Source organism: Canis lupus, chromosome 32 (genome assembly GCF_003254725.2).
Source record: "Canis lupus dingo isolate Sandy chromosome 32, ASM325472v2, whole genome shotgun sequence".
NCBI classification, from domain to species: Eukaryota; Metazoa; Chordata; class Mammalia; order Carnivora; family Canidae; genus Canis; species Canis lupus.
The window spans coordinates 8,993,135-9,008,539 of NC_064274.1; the positions used below are offsets into that span (position 1 = coordinate 8,993,135).

The 15,405-nt window shown below is 36.6% G+C and overlaps 1 protein-coding gene and 1 pseudogene across 1 annotated transcript in view; one reads left to right on the forward strand and one right to left on the reverse strand.

The window, feature by feature from the left end:
• ARHGAP24 (Rho GTPase activating protein 24) overlaps positions 1 to 15,405 on the forward strand; it is a 734,422-nt gene that overhangs the window by 133,394 nt on the left and 585,623 nt on the right. The gene's annotated exons all lie outside the window — the stretch shown is intronic.
• Positions 226 to 3,150, reverse strand: LOC112644322 (NADH dehydrogenase [ubiquinone] 1 alpha subcomplex subunit 1-like; annotated as a pseudogene).

Genomic DNA, 15,405 nt, shown 5'->3' on the forward strand with positions numbered 1-15,405 from the left:
TACTATGGCTTTCTAGTATAGTTCGAATCTGGAGAGCATAATACCTCTGGCTTTGTGCTTTTTTTCTCAGGATTTAAGGTTTCACACAAATTTTAGGATTACTTCTTTATTTATTTTGCTACTTTGTTGTTTTTATTATGTGCTACATTAATACACTGCATAACCTGTTAGAAGGGGTAGATGAACATAATGAAGTTATTCTTCATCAATCAGAAAAAGGCTTCCTTAATTGATATTCTCTAACCCCTGTGATACACAGTAATGATTAATTCCAGAGATAGGCCTATCCCTTTGCATCAAACCCCACTGATATGGATAATAGGCAACTGTTTTTTTCTTGCCCCCATTGCTGAACTGTGGATGTGTGCAGTGGCTGTGCCAGAGATGACCGAGCACACAGCTGTGACTTTGATCTCAGGCAGAATCTTGAACCATATTACACTGCCGTTGCCAGGACCTAAAGGAGACCCAGTTGGTACTGTTTCTTTTATTTCTATGACGAATGCCTTTGGTATTTTGATAAGTATTGTGCCGAATCTGTAGATGGCTTTGGATAATATGGTCATTTAAAAAATATTAATTCTTCTGATCCTTGGAAATGGGATGTGTTTCCATTTGTTTGTGTCATTTTTGATTTCTTTCAGCAAAGTTTTGTAGTTTTCTTGTACAGGTCTTTCATTCCTTGGTTAAATTTATTCATAAGTATTTTGTTGTTTTTGAAGCTATTGTGAACGGGATGGTTTTCTTTATTTCTCTTTAAGATGCTTCATCATTAGTATAAATGAATGTAATTGATTTCTGTATTTTTTTTAAAAAGTTTTTATTTTAATTCCAGTTAGTTAATGTACAATGTTAGATTAGTTTAAGGTGTACAATATAGGAATAACACTTCCATACGTCACCCTGTGCTCATCACGACAAATACACTCCTTAAACATCATGTATATAATCCATCATCACAGCCACCTCCCCTCTGGTAGCCATCAGTTTGTTCTCTATGGTTAAGAATCTGTTTCTTGTTTTGCCTCTCTCTCTTCCTTTTTTTCTTGTGCTGGTTTGTTTTGCTTCTTAAGTTCCACATATGAGTGATGTCATACGATATTTGTCTTTCTCTGATTAACCTATTTCACTTTGTACAATACTCTCTAGCTTTATCCATGTCATTGCAAATGGCATGATTTAATTCTTTTTTATAGCTGAGTAATATATATATATATATATATATATATATATATATATATCACCTCTTCTTTATCCATTCATTTAGTTGTTGGATACTTGAGCTTTTTCCATAATTTGGCTATTGTAGATCATGCTGCTATAAACATGGAGGTGCATGTATCTCTTTGAATTCATATTTTTGTATTTGTTGGGACCAGTTTTGTGACCTAATATGTGACCTATTCTGGAGGATGTTTCATATGCCTTTGAAAATAATATGTATTCTGTTGTTTTAGAATGGAATGTTCTGGATATAGCTGAGAAGTCCAACTGGTCCTTATTCAAAGCCATTGTTTACTTGTTTATTTTCTGTGTAGACGATTTGCCATTGATGTAAGTGGGATGATAAAGTCCCCTACTAATATTGTGTTATTATCAATTATCAATCAAATTTATATTTGTTGTTAATTGTTTTATATATTTGGGTGTTCCCATGATGGGTATAAATATTTACAATTGTTATGTCTTCTTGTTTGATTATCCCCATTATGATTATATAATACCCTTTTTGGTTCTTTTTACAATCTTTGTTTTAAAGTCTACTTTGTTTGACATAAATATTGCTATTCCAGGTTTTATTTATGTCCATTTGGGTGATAAATATTTCTCCAATCCTTCCCTTTCAATCTGCAAGTGTCTGTAGGTCTAAAAAGGGTCTCTGGTAGACAGAATATAAATGGGTCTTATTTCTTTTTATCCATTCTGACACTCTGTGTCTTTTGATTAGAATATTTAGTCCATTTACATTCAAAATAATTATTGATACATATGTATGTATTGCCATTTTATTACTTGTTTTGTCATTACATCTGGAGACTTTCTCTGATCCTTTCTTGTCTTTGTAGTTTTGGTCTCTCCTTTGCACTTAGAGTCTCCTTTAATATTTCTTGCTGGGCTGGTTTAGTCATGAACTCCTTTAGTTTTTGTTTGCCTGGGAAACTCTTTGTCTCTCCTTCTATTCTGAATGATAGCTTCGTCAGAGTATTCTTGGCTGCAGATTTTTCCCCTAAAGCACTTTGAATTTATTATACCACTCCTTTCTGGCTTGCCAAGTTTCTGTTGAGAAGTCTCCAGCTAACCTCATGGGTTTTCCTTTGTAAGGATTTCTTTTTTCTTCTTTTGTTAAGATGTATTTATTGTTGTTGTTGTTGTTGTTATTATTATTATTATTATTTTAGAGAAAGAGAGAGAGAGTGAGAGAACTAAAGCACGAGAAGGGGCAGAGGGAGAGAGAAACATATTCCCTGCTGACCATGGAGCCCAATGTGGGGCTCAGTCCCTGGACCCTGAGATCATGACCTGAGCCAAACTTAAAAATCAGACACCCAACTGACTGAGCCACCCAGGCACCTCTTTAAGGACTTCTTTTGTCTTGCTGTTTTTAAGATTTTTTTCTTTATCGCTGTATTTTGCAAATTTAATTATAATATGTCTTGGTGTTTGCCCGTTTTTGTTGATTTTGATGGGAGTTCTCTGTACATCCTGGATCTGAATGTCTGTTTCCTTATTAGATAGCAGGAAGTTTTCTGCTTTTATTTCTTGAAATAAATTTTCTTCCCTCTTTTCTCTCTCTTCTTCTTCTGGGACTCCTATAATATGAATGTTTTTATGCTTGATGGAGTCACTGAGTTTCCTAAGTCTATTCTTACATTGCACAATTCTTTTCTTTTTTGTTCAGCTTCATTATTTTCCATTATTTTGTCTTTCCATTATTTTTATCTTTAATTTGTTCCTCTGATTCTTCCAGCCTGTTTTCATTACATGAAGCCTGTTTCAAATTTTGTTTGTTGCATTCTTCATCTCTGATTATTTTTTATCTCTTTTTTTCCCCTGTGGTAAGAGTCTCACTGACTCACTGATGTCTTCTATTCTTTTCTCAAGTCCAATTAGTATCCTTATGACTGTTCCTTTAAATTCTCTATTAGGCATGTTACTTCTCTGTAGAAGCCAACTTGTTGGCTTAAACTTGTTCATAGTCTCTCTTATGATGCTATATGTTACTGTAGTATCAGTTGGAATGTCTCCTTTTCATTTATAATTTTTTTGAGTCTTCTCTTTTTTTTTCTTAGTCTAGCTAAATGTTTGTCAACTTTGCTTATCTTAAAAAAAAAAAAAACAACCCAGCTCTTAATTTTGTTAAATTTGTTTAAAAATTTGGTAAATTTGTTAAAAAACCAGCTCTTTAATTTTTCTCTTGTTTTTCTGGTCTCTATTTCAGTCGTATTCACTTTGATCCTTATTATTTCCTTGTCCTGGTAAGTCTGGGTTTAATTTATTCTTCTTGGGATGCCCAGGTGGCTCAGCAGTTGAGCACCTGCCTTCGGCCCAGGGCGTGATCCTAGAGTCCCAGGATCGAGTCCCACATCGGGCTTCCTGCGTGGAGCCTGCTTCTCTCTCTGCCTGTGTCTCTGCCTCTTTCTATGTCTCTCATGAATAAATAAAATCTTAAAAAAAAATTTGTTCTTCTTTCTCTGGTTCCTCGTGGTGTAAAGTTAGGTTGTTTATTTGGTGTTATTCTAATTTATTAATACATACATTTTTGCTATAAATTTTCCTGTCAGAACTGTTGTTGCTGCATCTCATGATATTTGATATGTTGTGTTTTTATTTTCTTTTGTTTTGATATAATTTTTTATCTAGATTGTCCAAGGTTTTCTGAAAGGGCAATTTCATAGGTGTGGGTAGCCTAGTTCTTTATCTGGTTGTTTTCCTAGTAGCTGTGTCAATCAATTGGAAATATGTTTATTCAAAATAAATGACTTTTGAAATAAATACCTTAGCAATCAAAAGCTGAAGGCCAATTACTTATGCTATAGTACTCCATTTCTCACAACTTCGTTCTGCCGTATGTTTTAATTGTAGAAGTAAGTACCTCTTTCTCACTCCATCCTTCCGCCTCAGGGCAAATATTTCCACCCAACTGGAAGCACCAGCCACTTAAAGCAGCTTAAAGGCTGAACTGAAATTGTTGTCTAAATTCTCCTTCAAAAGATGAAGAATTTATTTCACTTTTATTGGTAATATCTATCAGGGTCAAGACACAGATTTTTTTTACTCCACTAACAAGATAAGACTAGGAATTATTTAATTTATGCCATTTAATTGGTATGACTGGTCCTAGAATGTAGTTATCATTCAAGTCTTTGTTTGAAGCTATAGCATCTCTTTTGTCTCTCTGATGATACTTTAAATCAAGCTAATTTGTCTAACCTGAATGATTGTACAAACAACCAAACTCTTAACTCATTTCAGAGGTGATTAATCATCTCACAAAAAACTTTTACTCTCTTATACTGTAGTTGTCTAAGAGGGGTTATATTTTTCAGCTACTCTTATATTTAAGTGGGTTCAGGGTATTGGTTCTTGTGAGTAGAATGTGAGGGGGGATGAATTCTGCCAATTTCTTATTTTGGAAGCTTTATGTAGATAAACACAGGTAGATGTTCCAACTTCTTGGAAGACAGATGTTGAGGATGGCAGAGCCATGAGATAAAAAGAGTTTGAGTTCTTGAGCAACACTTAGAAGAGAGAAACTGATCAAGAATACACGTTAGATTTTATGAAAGGGAGAAGTAAACTATTGTGTTTTAGCATTATAAATCTTAATTTTTATCGGTTAATAGTACTTAAATTTGGAATGTGTTTCAGCTGTAATATCTAATTTAACATCTTGTTGCTTATTCAGTCACCAAATATTTCCAGAGAACTTAACTACACACACACACACACACACACACACACACACACACACACAAATAATAGATAACATTTACAGAGAACTTATTGTGGCAAGCACTAAGGATACTTGGAAAAGAAGACACTTTTGGCCTCAATAACAATGAATTGCCTTGTTTTCCAGAAATCTTCCATGAGTGGTGACTTTCTCTGTTCCTGGCTTTTCACTCTTTTTTTTTTTTTTTTTTTCTGTCAATAGCGAGTTTTCAAGGCCCTGTCCTCCTACTATTTATAATCAATCCTTTTGCTCAATTATCACTTCTATAAAAGGCTTCTAAATCCATTTTTCTGGCAATGTCCTTTTGCTGTTTTCTAATTTTTCATTACAATTATTAACAGAAAAACTTTACTTGCATGTCTACCATCATCTTAAGTTCAATGAGGAGGCAATATAGAATATGATTGATAGCATAACAAAAAGAAGTTTAAATCATGATTAAAGTTAAATCTTCCACAGCAAGATGACTATTAATTGAATAACCAACTGTATTATTATTGTGTCTATCAATAACTTTTTTCCTATAAGGAAATGCAAAATGCATGCAAACTGAGTTTTAGTCAAAATGAATTTGTGTGTTTCTTCAACATAAATAAGCTAACAATGAACTGCACCCTCTAAAATGAGTTGTAGCTATAGTAATTCAAAGGCTTTTACTTTCACCTTTTATTCTGACATAAAAACTGCAAGCACCTCTTTACCAAGGAAACCTTTATAAAAGTGTTTGTCAATTTATACCTCTTCCTAAGCTCTGTATAGAATGAGGGCACGAAGACAAGGGTCTGAGCTTGAGAACATCTGTCCTATGTTGTTGGAAGAGCTGATGACCTAGTTATCAGGAGCTTTATTTGCATATAACTACTGGAAGATTGTGTGAAAGAGAAAGACTGGACACATTGGAACCTGGCAGGTTTTGCCTCTACCAATCCTATACTAAGACCCATAAGTTATACAATCATAAAAGCCACTCCTTAAAATCTCTCATGGTGTCATGATTAAATTGATGGAAAAGAGTCAAGTCACTCAAGCCTATGGGGTGTATTCTGGTTGGGGATCAATGAGTGATAATTTTAGACATAGCAATGAAGCATCACTAAAATTAACCTCTGGCATCATCCCAGGAAATTAGTACCTGATTCCTAGAGAAAGACATAGTGAGGCAAACTAAAAAGAGTTCAGTGAAGATGACATATCACTACAGGTGTGTTGGAAGCAGGCACACAAGGCATCTAGATTTTAGATTTTCTTTATTTCCTACACATTCACATCCTTTGGCACATTGTTCTTTGAAGCATAGCAGGGGAGAAATGGGGACTATAGCAATGGTGGTGTGACAGGAAGGGCACGTGTGGATGGGAAGTTTGGAGGCAAATTGAGAGGTAGATGTGATTGGGCTATGCTTTTAAAAAAGTTTGTCTGAATCTGTCTTCTGAGAAATTTTCCAGGTGCCTTCATAATGCCCTCTTCCTTCCCTCACTTCCTTCTTGCCATTCACCCTTCATTCTTTCCTTTCATATTTCTATCTTCCTAAGAATATTTATTGAGGGGCACCTGGGTGGCTCAGTCGGTTAAGCATCTACCTTCAGCTCAGGTCATGATCCTGGGGTCCTGCGATCGAGTCCCACGTCAGGCTCCCTGCTCAGCAAGAAGTTAGCTTCTCCCTCATGCCCCTTATCCTGCTTGTGCTCTCTCTCTCTCTCTCAAATAAGCAAAATCTTAAAGAAAGAAAAGACTATTCATTGAGTACACATGTACTAGACACTGTGTTAGGTATTAGCAATACAAAATCATTGCCTTCAAGAGCCTTACATTCTATTGTGGAAGTTAAAATATAAATAAATTATAGAACACTGGGGAAAGTGTTATGATAAATGTATTCATAGTCTGTCTGAGAATCCAGAGGCAAATCGCTTAAGGATGGAGGAGTCAAGCAAAGTTCTTTGAGGTTGGGAGGGCTATGCTGACTCCTAAGGCCAAGAAGACTGGATAAAGCTCAGATGTGCAAGGGCACTCCAGGTAGAAATATCAAATATAGTTAATAATGACTGGAGTTGGAATGCCACGAGTTAATAGAATATCTGTTTTGCTGCTACTGATAAAAGGCATCTAAGCAACAATTGCTTCAAAAATTGAGTTCATCATCTATTTATCATTGTAGAATTATAGTCTCACTAGTACTTAAGAACATGAATATGAAATAGATTGAATATTTAGATTTGTCTAGAGCTGAGGTTTGTAAGGGAAAGAACAATAAAAGGAGAACAGGTATAGAGAAACTCAAGGAAAATGATGAAATCAGAGGGTTCAGACTATATTAAGAGGGAAACAAAGTCAGAAACATATAAATTAATGAATTCTTCTTGTCACTATTTTTCCTCATCTAATAGAAAAATATAAGCCGTTATTTATTTTTTCACTAAACAGAAACTCAAGGATAATGATGAAATCAGAGGGTTCAAACTATATTAAGAGGAAAACAAAGTCAGAAACCTATGATTTAACTTTCTCTCATCTAATAGAAAAGTACAAGCCATTCTCTTATTTTTTTCACTAAACATCAATGGAGGGATCCCTGAGTGGCGCAGCAGTTTGGTGCCTGCCTTTGGCCCAGGGCGCGATCCTGGAGACCCGGGATTGAGTCCCACATCGGGCTCCCGGTGCATGGAGCCTGCTTCTCCCTCTGCCTGAGTCTCTGCCTCTCTCTCTCTCTCTGTGACTATCATAAATAAATAAAAATTTAAAAAATAAATAAATAAACATCAATGGAGTGCTGATAATGTGTCAGGATAAGAATTAGGACCTAAGGATGCCAAAATGGAATCAGAAATGATCCTATACTCAGAAAGTGTACAATTTAGTGAAAAGAGACACATGTTAAACAAGGTGAATCAGGGGGCTAGGATGCAGTTTTCTTGGTTCTGGAGAAAAGCAGGCAAATCTTGTGGCTGGGCTCGGGGGAGGGAGGATTATAGAGAAGGATGCTAAATAAGTAAAGGTCCTACTTTTACTCTGTCGCCTTTGGACTAGGGCCATCCAGCTTCTTGATTGTTCCTTTTCCCAGCACTGTCATTGCTCTTGTAAATTGTGTTTGGCCTGTCAGCCTACTAACATACTTCTCATAATTGAGACTTGACTATAAATTACATGTTTTTTAAAACCTTTTAATTTTGGAATGATTTTAGATTTATAGAAAAGTTGTATAGATACAGAGAGTTTGCATATATCCTTCATCCAACCTTCTCAGTGTTAATATCTCATATGACCAATTGCCTAACATTTGTCAAAACTAAAACATTAATATAGATGTAATACTATTATCAACTAAACTATAGACTTTGTTTGGATTTCATTAGTTTTCCTATGAATGTCCTTTTCTTTTTTTTTTTTAAGATCTTATTTATTTATTTGAGAGAGAAAAAGTGCTGGGGGCAGGAGAGAGCACACGTGGTGGGGAGGGGCAGAGGGAAAGGGAAAAGCAGACTCCTCACTGAGCAGGGGACTCCTCGCCGCCCCCCCCCCCCCCCACACACACACACACACACACACACGACACAGGGCTCAATCTCAGGACTCTGAGATCATGACCTGAGCTGAAGGCAGATATTTAACTGACTGAGCCCCCTAGGTGCTCCATGAATGTCCTTTTCTGTTGCAGAGTTCAAACAGGAAGCCACATTACATTAATTGCCAGGTCTCTTTACTCTCCTTGAAATGTGGTGGCTTCTTTGTCTTATTTTGTTTTTCATGCCTTTGACATCTTTGAAGAGTTGTAGTTGTGTTTTAACCGTACTTTATGGTTATGTGTGCCTTCTTTCCCTGGTGATATCTTGCTATTAGTTATGATTAGGTTTAGCTGCATATAATAGAAAATGTATAAAAGTTTAGCAGTGGGGAACTGATATGGTTTCTTCTGCATAGGAACCTAGGCTTTAACTTTGTGTCTGCCTATTATCCTTAAGAGTGTCTTCTATCCTCAAGGTCACCGATTGCCCAAGTTTGCGATTGGAACTTTAAGAAGCAGGAGACCCCTCTTCTGTCTTAAAATGCTTTTCTGAAAGTCCTACCCCACAACTTTTGATTAGATCTCATTAGCCAGAACTTATTCATATGGTAATTTTTACTTCAGGGGAGCTGGGAAATGTCTTTCAGCTGATTTTTTTAGCCACACCAAACAAAATTGGGATTCTCTTTCTGAGGAAAAGTGGAGAGTGAATATTGCATGGGCAATTAGCAGAATCTGCTTCACCCAGATAAGAATAAATGAATAAATAAGTAAATAGTGTGGTGAATGTCTGCATGAAGAAACAGAAAAACAGCCATTTGGAAGTCCTCGATGAGAAGGGAGACATCTGCAGATTGATTGTATTTCTGGGGGCTGTGCAGAGACAGAGATATTGTTTTGTTGATACCCCCAAAGTCTTTGATTGAACTCCTAAGGTCCTGCATGTTTTCTTTTCATTCAGATTAGTAAATACCTTTGTCTCTGGCCATTTACAAATAAGCAAATGAACTAAGAGTTAAAAGAAATATAGAGATTCTTGATTTCTATCTTCCCTTAAATTTTTAGGAAGATGTCAAGAATTTTCTTGAAATTAGAAGAACCCTTCCCCCTATATAGCAAACACTGCCATTCATGGTGGAAGTGGCAGGGAGAAGCAAGATGAATAAAATCCTGAGTTGCAGAGACAGTTGTTAGGAATTACTTTATTGGGCAGTATTACAAAGAATCAGAGAGCCACTGATGTTGCTTAAGGAATGAGTTTTTCTGTCAGTTGGTTCCTAAGGTCTTGCCTTGTTAAAAAACAGGGAGCATACATCTTATGAGAGCTCATTCTTGCTTGTTGACTACAGAGAAGACCTTAAGAAAGACTTTTTTAAAAAAGATTTTATTCATGAGACACACAGAAAGAGAGAGGCAGAAACATAGGCAGAGGCAGAGGGAGAAGCAGGCTCCATGCAAGGAACCCGATGTGGGACTCGGTCCTGGGACCCCAGAATCACGCCCTGGGCCGAAGGCAGACACGCTTAACTGCTGAGCCACCCAGGCATCCCAGAAAAAACATTTTAAAATCAGGCTTGATTGACCATGTATAAAAATATCTGGATTTCTACCTACAGCATTGAATGAAACACAGACCTAAAACATGAAGGAATTTTTTAAAGGAATATATAATTGTCATTATTTTTAAATTGAGGTTGAGTATAATTTTAATTTCAATAATAATTTTTTAAAGAGTTGGTTATCTTATTCTATGTAGAAGTACTACCACTTCCCCTTACCCTGACATGAATTCTGAAATAATACTAAGTACTGACCATTTAAAAATCTCTGTATGGAACACGCATCCTTTCAATAATAATTAAAAACGTTGTGCCTATTTAGGTGATTCTGACTACTTGTCTTTTTAGTCCTCATCTGCAATCTCAGCGAGGTGATCTTGTTAAAGGTGCAACCTCTATGATCACACACGACAGCCCCAGTTTTGATGTGCAGCTTGCTAGACCCATCATTCAGCACTCCCAAGATGTAAGAAGATGCCCCTCCCCAACAAGGTCATATGGGTGAGGACTGTTAGGGTACCAACAACCTTATAGTAATGAGCTTGAATTCCTTGTTCCTGACACCAACGGAAAAGGATGAAAGATTGCTGCTCTAGAAACTGCATGATGACTAAAAGCAATTGTGCAGACCACTTTTTATAGCTCTAAATGGTAAAAGTCTTCACAATTCTCTTCCTGGCTACTGAGACCTGGGGAGTCATGTGACTTTGTGTGTGTGTGTGTGTGTGTGTGTGTGTGTGTGTGTGTGACTTCTTTGAAGTTGTCCCTAGATCAGTGGTTCTTGACTTGGGATAGTTTTGCTCCCCACCCCCTCCAAGGGGACATTTGGCAATGCCTGGAAGCTTTTTTGGTTGTCACTCCTAGGAGGGAGGTGCTACTCCCATCTAGTGGGTAGAAGACAGGAATGCTGGTAAATCTTGCAATGCACAAGAGAGCACCCTCCATCTCCTATAAGGAATCATCCTGCCCAAAATGTCAATAGTGTTGAATTTGAGAGATCCTGCCTTGGAATACTGAACACATTGTTCCTCACATTGATAGGGGTCTGGAAATGACCTTACCTCAAACTCTCACATCAAGGGATCAGGAAAGCTAAGTTCTCAGTTGATTTTGACTTAGGTACAACTCTAGACAAATCATGGTCTCAATTTCTTTTATCAAATGTAATGAATGTATTTGTTATACTGACTTTATAAGGTAGTGATGAGAATGACATAATAGATATGAATATACTTTGAAAAAATTTCAAAAAGCCACAAAACTCATTATTGATGCCATGTTGAGAGCTTTCCAGACACAAAAACATTCTGGCTGACTACAGCTGAATTACTTTCCGCCTTATCCCCTTTCTTAACTGTAACATCAAACAATTCATTTTCAAAACACATCACTTGTTTAAACACAGGATAACTTCTCTAGATGAGAGAATTTGCTTGGAGTGATTGTCTTTGGTATTTATCTTTTCCTACACTCTATTACTTCCCTTGTCATCACTTTTTTCGTCCATGTTGACATAGTATATTATCTACTTCCCTGAAAAAAAATGAAAGTTGGGCTAGGTTATTAATTAATAACATCATCTAAAATACCATCATTTTTTATCAGAGTCTGAACTGAATCCGTATAATTTTGAACTTGACTTAAATGAAATAAATTGACCTTGGGGATGCACAATCATTAACGATCATTTGACACAAACACACATTAAATGGGATGGAACATTACTGAAAATCTATGTACGTATGAAAATGGTTCCATAGATGCCTATCAAAACAGTGGTGAAGGTAATGCAAATAGGGCCGCATTGTAAATGTATTATCAGTGGGTGGCCATTTTAACAAAATAGTACAGAACCTTCTTAGAGTGAATCTTTAATTGTAAAACTTCATCTTAAGAGGAATAAAGTGGAAAATGATATTAGACATTTACATCAAGAATGTATTACAGCCTGAAAAGAGCATACTGGACAAGGCTTTCAGTTTGCTCCTTTTGGAGCCCTGTTTAGAAGGTGTCTCAATTGTGCCAGGGCGCCGCATATCCATGCTGTAGATAAAATATGTTAGTTCTCGGGAAAGAAGTATCAGAAGTGAAAGAAAATTCTCTGCTTCCTGTCTGGTGATCCCATGATTATACAGAAATGACACATCTGGCATTCTCTGTGTTTCTCTGGAATCCTAGAAAGGAATCTGAAGAGGATGCCATTGTTCTCTGTTTCCTTGATTAAGATTATGATTTATGATACTGGCTATAGTGATATTTGCTTACTTATTTATTTATTTGATTTTATTTATTTCTTCATGAGAGACACGCAGAGAGAGGCAGAGACACAGGCAGAGGGAGAAGCAGGCTCTCTGCGGGGATCCTGATGCAGGACTCGATCCCAGGACCTCGGGATCATGACTTGAGCCAAAGGCAGACACTCAACCACTGAGCCACCCAGGCAGCCCCTATAGTGATATTTAAGTCCATTATTTCTTTTAAGGTTTTAGTGCTTGATCATTTGATTTTCCTTATGCTCAGTTCTCTAAGCCACGCCTCACCATTCTCCCATTTACTGAGTCTTGTTGTACAGAAACAAGGAGCACATAATGCTCTAGATGCTATTCTTGATTTTGCCAAGGAAAAAAGAGCCAAGATTTCATGGCACCTCTGCAGTACAGATAAGAATGTAAGGGATGGGAATTGAATACGGGTATATGTCCTTTGCTTTCTTCACCCACAAACATTAATGCATCAGCCTCCTTTTCTGCAACTTCTCTTAATAAAACACCTTTTTTACATTACTTCAAAATGCTGCAGGTTGGGGCAGGGAAGAAGAGGTGGTACATTGGCTTATAAATTTGTAAATTGTGACTTGAGTCCTTCTCCTTCTTTCAGCACACAGAATGCAGGTATCATGGATCAAAGTGAAGGTGTCCTTAATAGGCGCATAATCAATTAAGCCGTTGCTGAGTTTGCTTTATGGCAGTAGCTAGTCATTGAAATAGTGTAACAAAGCATTCCCAAACAGTGGCCAGAATTTAAATTGCTATTTACTCCAGATTGACAGGTAGTATCTCTGATCAAACAGAAGGGCTTCGGCTCACCATCGCAGTTTGCAGGACTTTATGGCACATTGCTGCCTTGTTCTAGATAATGCCTGGCCCATTTCTCATGCCCAGTGAGCGTTAAATAATACCAATACTGTCAAGTGCTTCTTATTTTTCACCTGGGAACATTTATAACTGTGCTTCATGTACTTTCTAATTCCTCATGCTCAATGATGGGAATGAAAATTAATTACTCTGGGAATGTGAACGTCGCCTTGACAAATCATTTCTATTCTGTTAAATAAAGTTTTTGTTGGTGAAATCAGGAGGTCCCTGGATTCTGTTCTCTTCACCTAATCCCCTATTATTCCTTCTTCTGCCCTAAATTTTTTTTTTTTTTAAGAAATGCCAAAACTGAAGAAGAGTAATTGACTTTTAATTTAGGTTTCGGGATTTAGATGTGATTTATTTTAAAACCTTCCTAAGTGTGGCATTTAGGTCTACTTGAAATTCCCAATTTTCTATTCCTGTAGCTCAGCCAAATGTGTCGTTTTGATTTCTGAGCTGCACATTCCTGGGAGCATGGGTCTCATTTGTCTGAAAAAGAGAGATGTAAGCTCATTTGAAGTTTTAGTTGACTTATAGTTCTTCTTTGACCTTTGCTACTAATAGCTGGCAGAGAATAAAACCAGACATGTCAATCACTGTCTAGATTTTATAACTATTGACTGTTTCTTGAAGGAATGCAGTGCTTATTTTATTGGCCTGTTGTACCATAGTAGGAGATTTATAGAGTGTCAAGAAAATGAAAACCATGGCTAGCTAGAGTTATCTAGTTCTGCCAGCAATATAGACATTGAAATTAATAACTATCAATTAAATATAAATGCACAGAAATCACAGCAAGGAGAGAATCAAAAACATTTTAATCCTTAGATCTTTTTTGGCACTGTCATATTTAATGCTCCATAAATAGTCAAATTAATGAGTTTTCTTATTTTTACTTAGCTGAACACTTCCTCTTAGTAGGTTTGTTTAAATTTAATAACTTCCAAAGGAAGACAATACAAGTCACTACCTATTTCTGTTGTCATCCAGGAGGGCTTACCCTTTTTCTGCTTTATCTCCATTCATACTTTAAAGATTTTTAGTTCTTGGTAGACTGCCATTCTCTCCACACAATTTCTACTGTAATTACTGGCAATTTCTAATACTCCAGACTCTCTATTTTTTAAACTTCTCTCCTCCAGTGATTTTAATTTTGATTTTGTCCTACATCCAGCCATACACAGACATTCATTCCATTGTTTCCAAAGTGTGGTCCAATGGACGCTAAGGTGCCCAAGACACTTTCTGCAGGCCCATGGGTTAAAAACTATTTTCATAATATTGCTAAGATGTTACTTTCCTTTTTATTCTCATTCTCTCATGAATATACAACGTTTGCCAGAAGCTGCATGACATGTAAAATCACAGTAGATTGAATGTAGAAGCAGATATGAGATCCAGCAATCTTCTCTTTAGCCAGCTGTTAAAGAGATTTGCAAAAACAATGCCACGCTTCTATTTTCTTTTGTTTGTTTTGTTTTGGAAAACAGTTATTTTTTACACAAAATATGTAATGTTGACATTTAATAGGTCTTATTCTTTAATTGGATGGAAAAATATTTTAAAAATTTCTATTTTAATTTCTAACACAGTACATATTAATAGATATAATTACATAAAATATTTTTGCCATCAATAATTTTATAAATGTAGAGAGGTCTAGCAACCATGAGATCATGACCTGAGCCAGAATCACAAGTCAGATACTTAACTGACTGAGCCACCCAGGCATCCGTATTATTCCCATTTTATAGAACTGAGTTACATGGAATTAAGTGGGCCAAGGTTATAGAATTAGTTAAGCATCAAGCTTGAATTTGAATCCTGGTGGGTCTGACTTGATAGCCTTCATGTGTGACTTCTAAGCCATTTTAGCTCAAAGTAAGTTTGTTTGAGACAAGCCTAGTTTACACCTATTATCCAGGTATTGTTATTAATAGAGTCTACTTACACTTTCCAAAGTGTCTCACTTAGGATAAAAACTCATGTGGTCTTCCTTCTCAGAAGTCATACATCTCAGAGGGGGAGATACTTGTGGATGCTGGGGGAGACTAGAACACAGACACTGTCAGCATTTCTGTTGTGCTCTGGAGTGGGTCTTTTTATGTTTTTTTATTTTTTTTTAAGATTTTATTTATTTATTCACGAGAGACACACAGAGAGAGAGAGGCCGAGACACAGGCAGAGGGAGAAGCAGGCTCCATGCAGGGAGCCCGACATGGGACTTAATCCCGGGTCTCCAGGATCATGCCC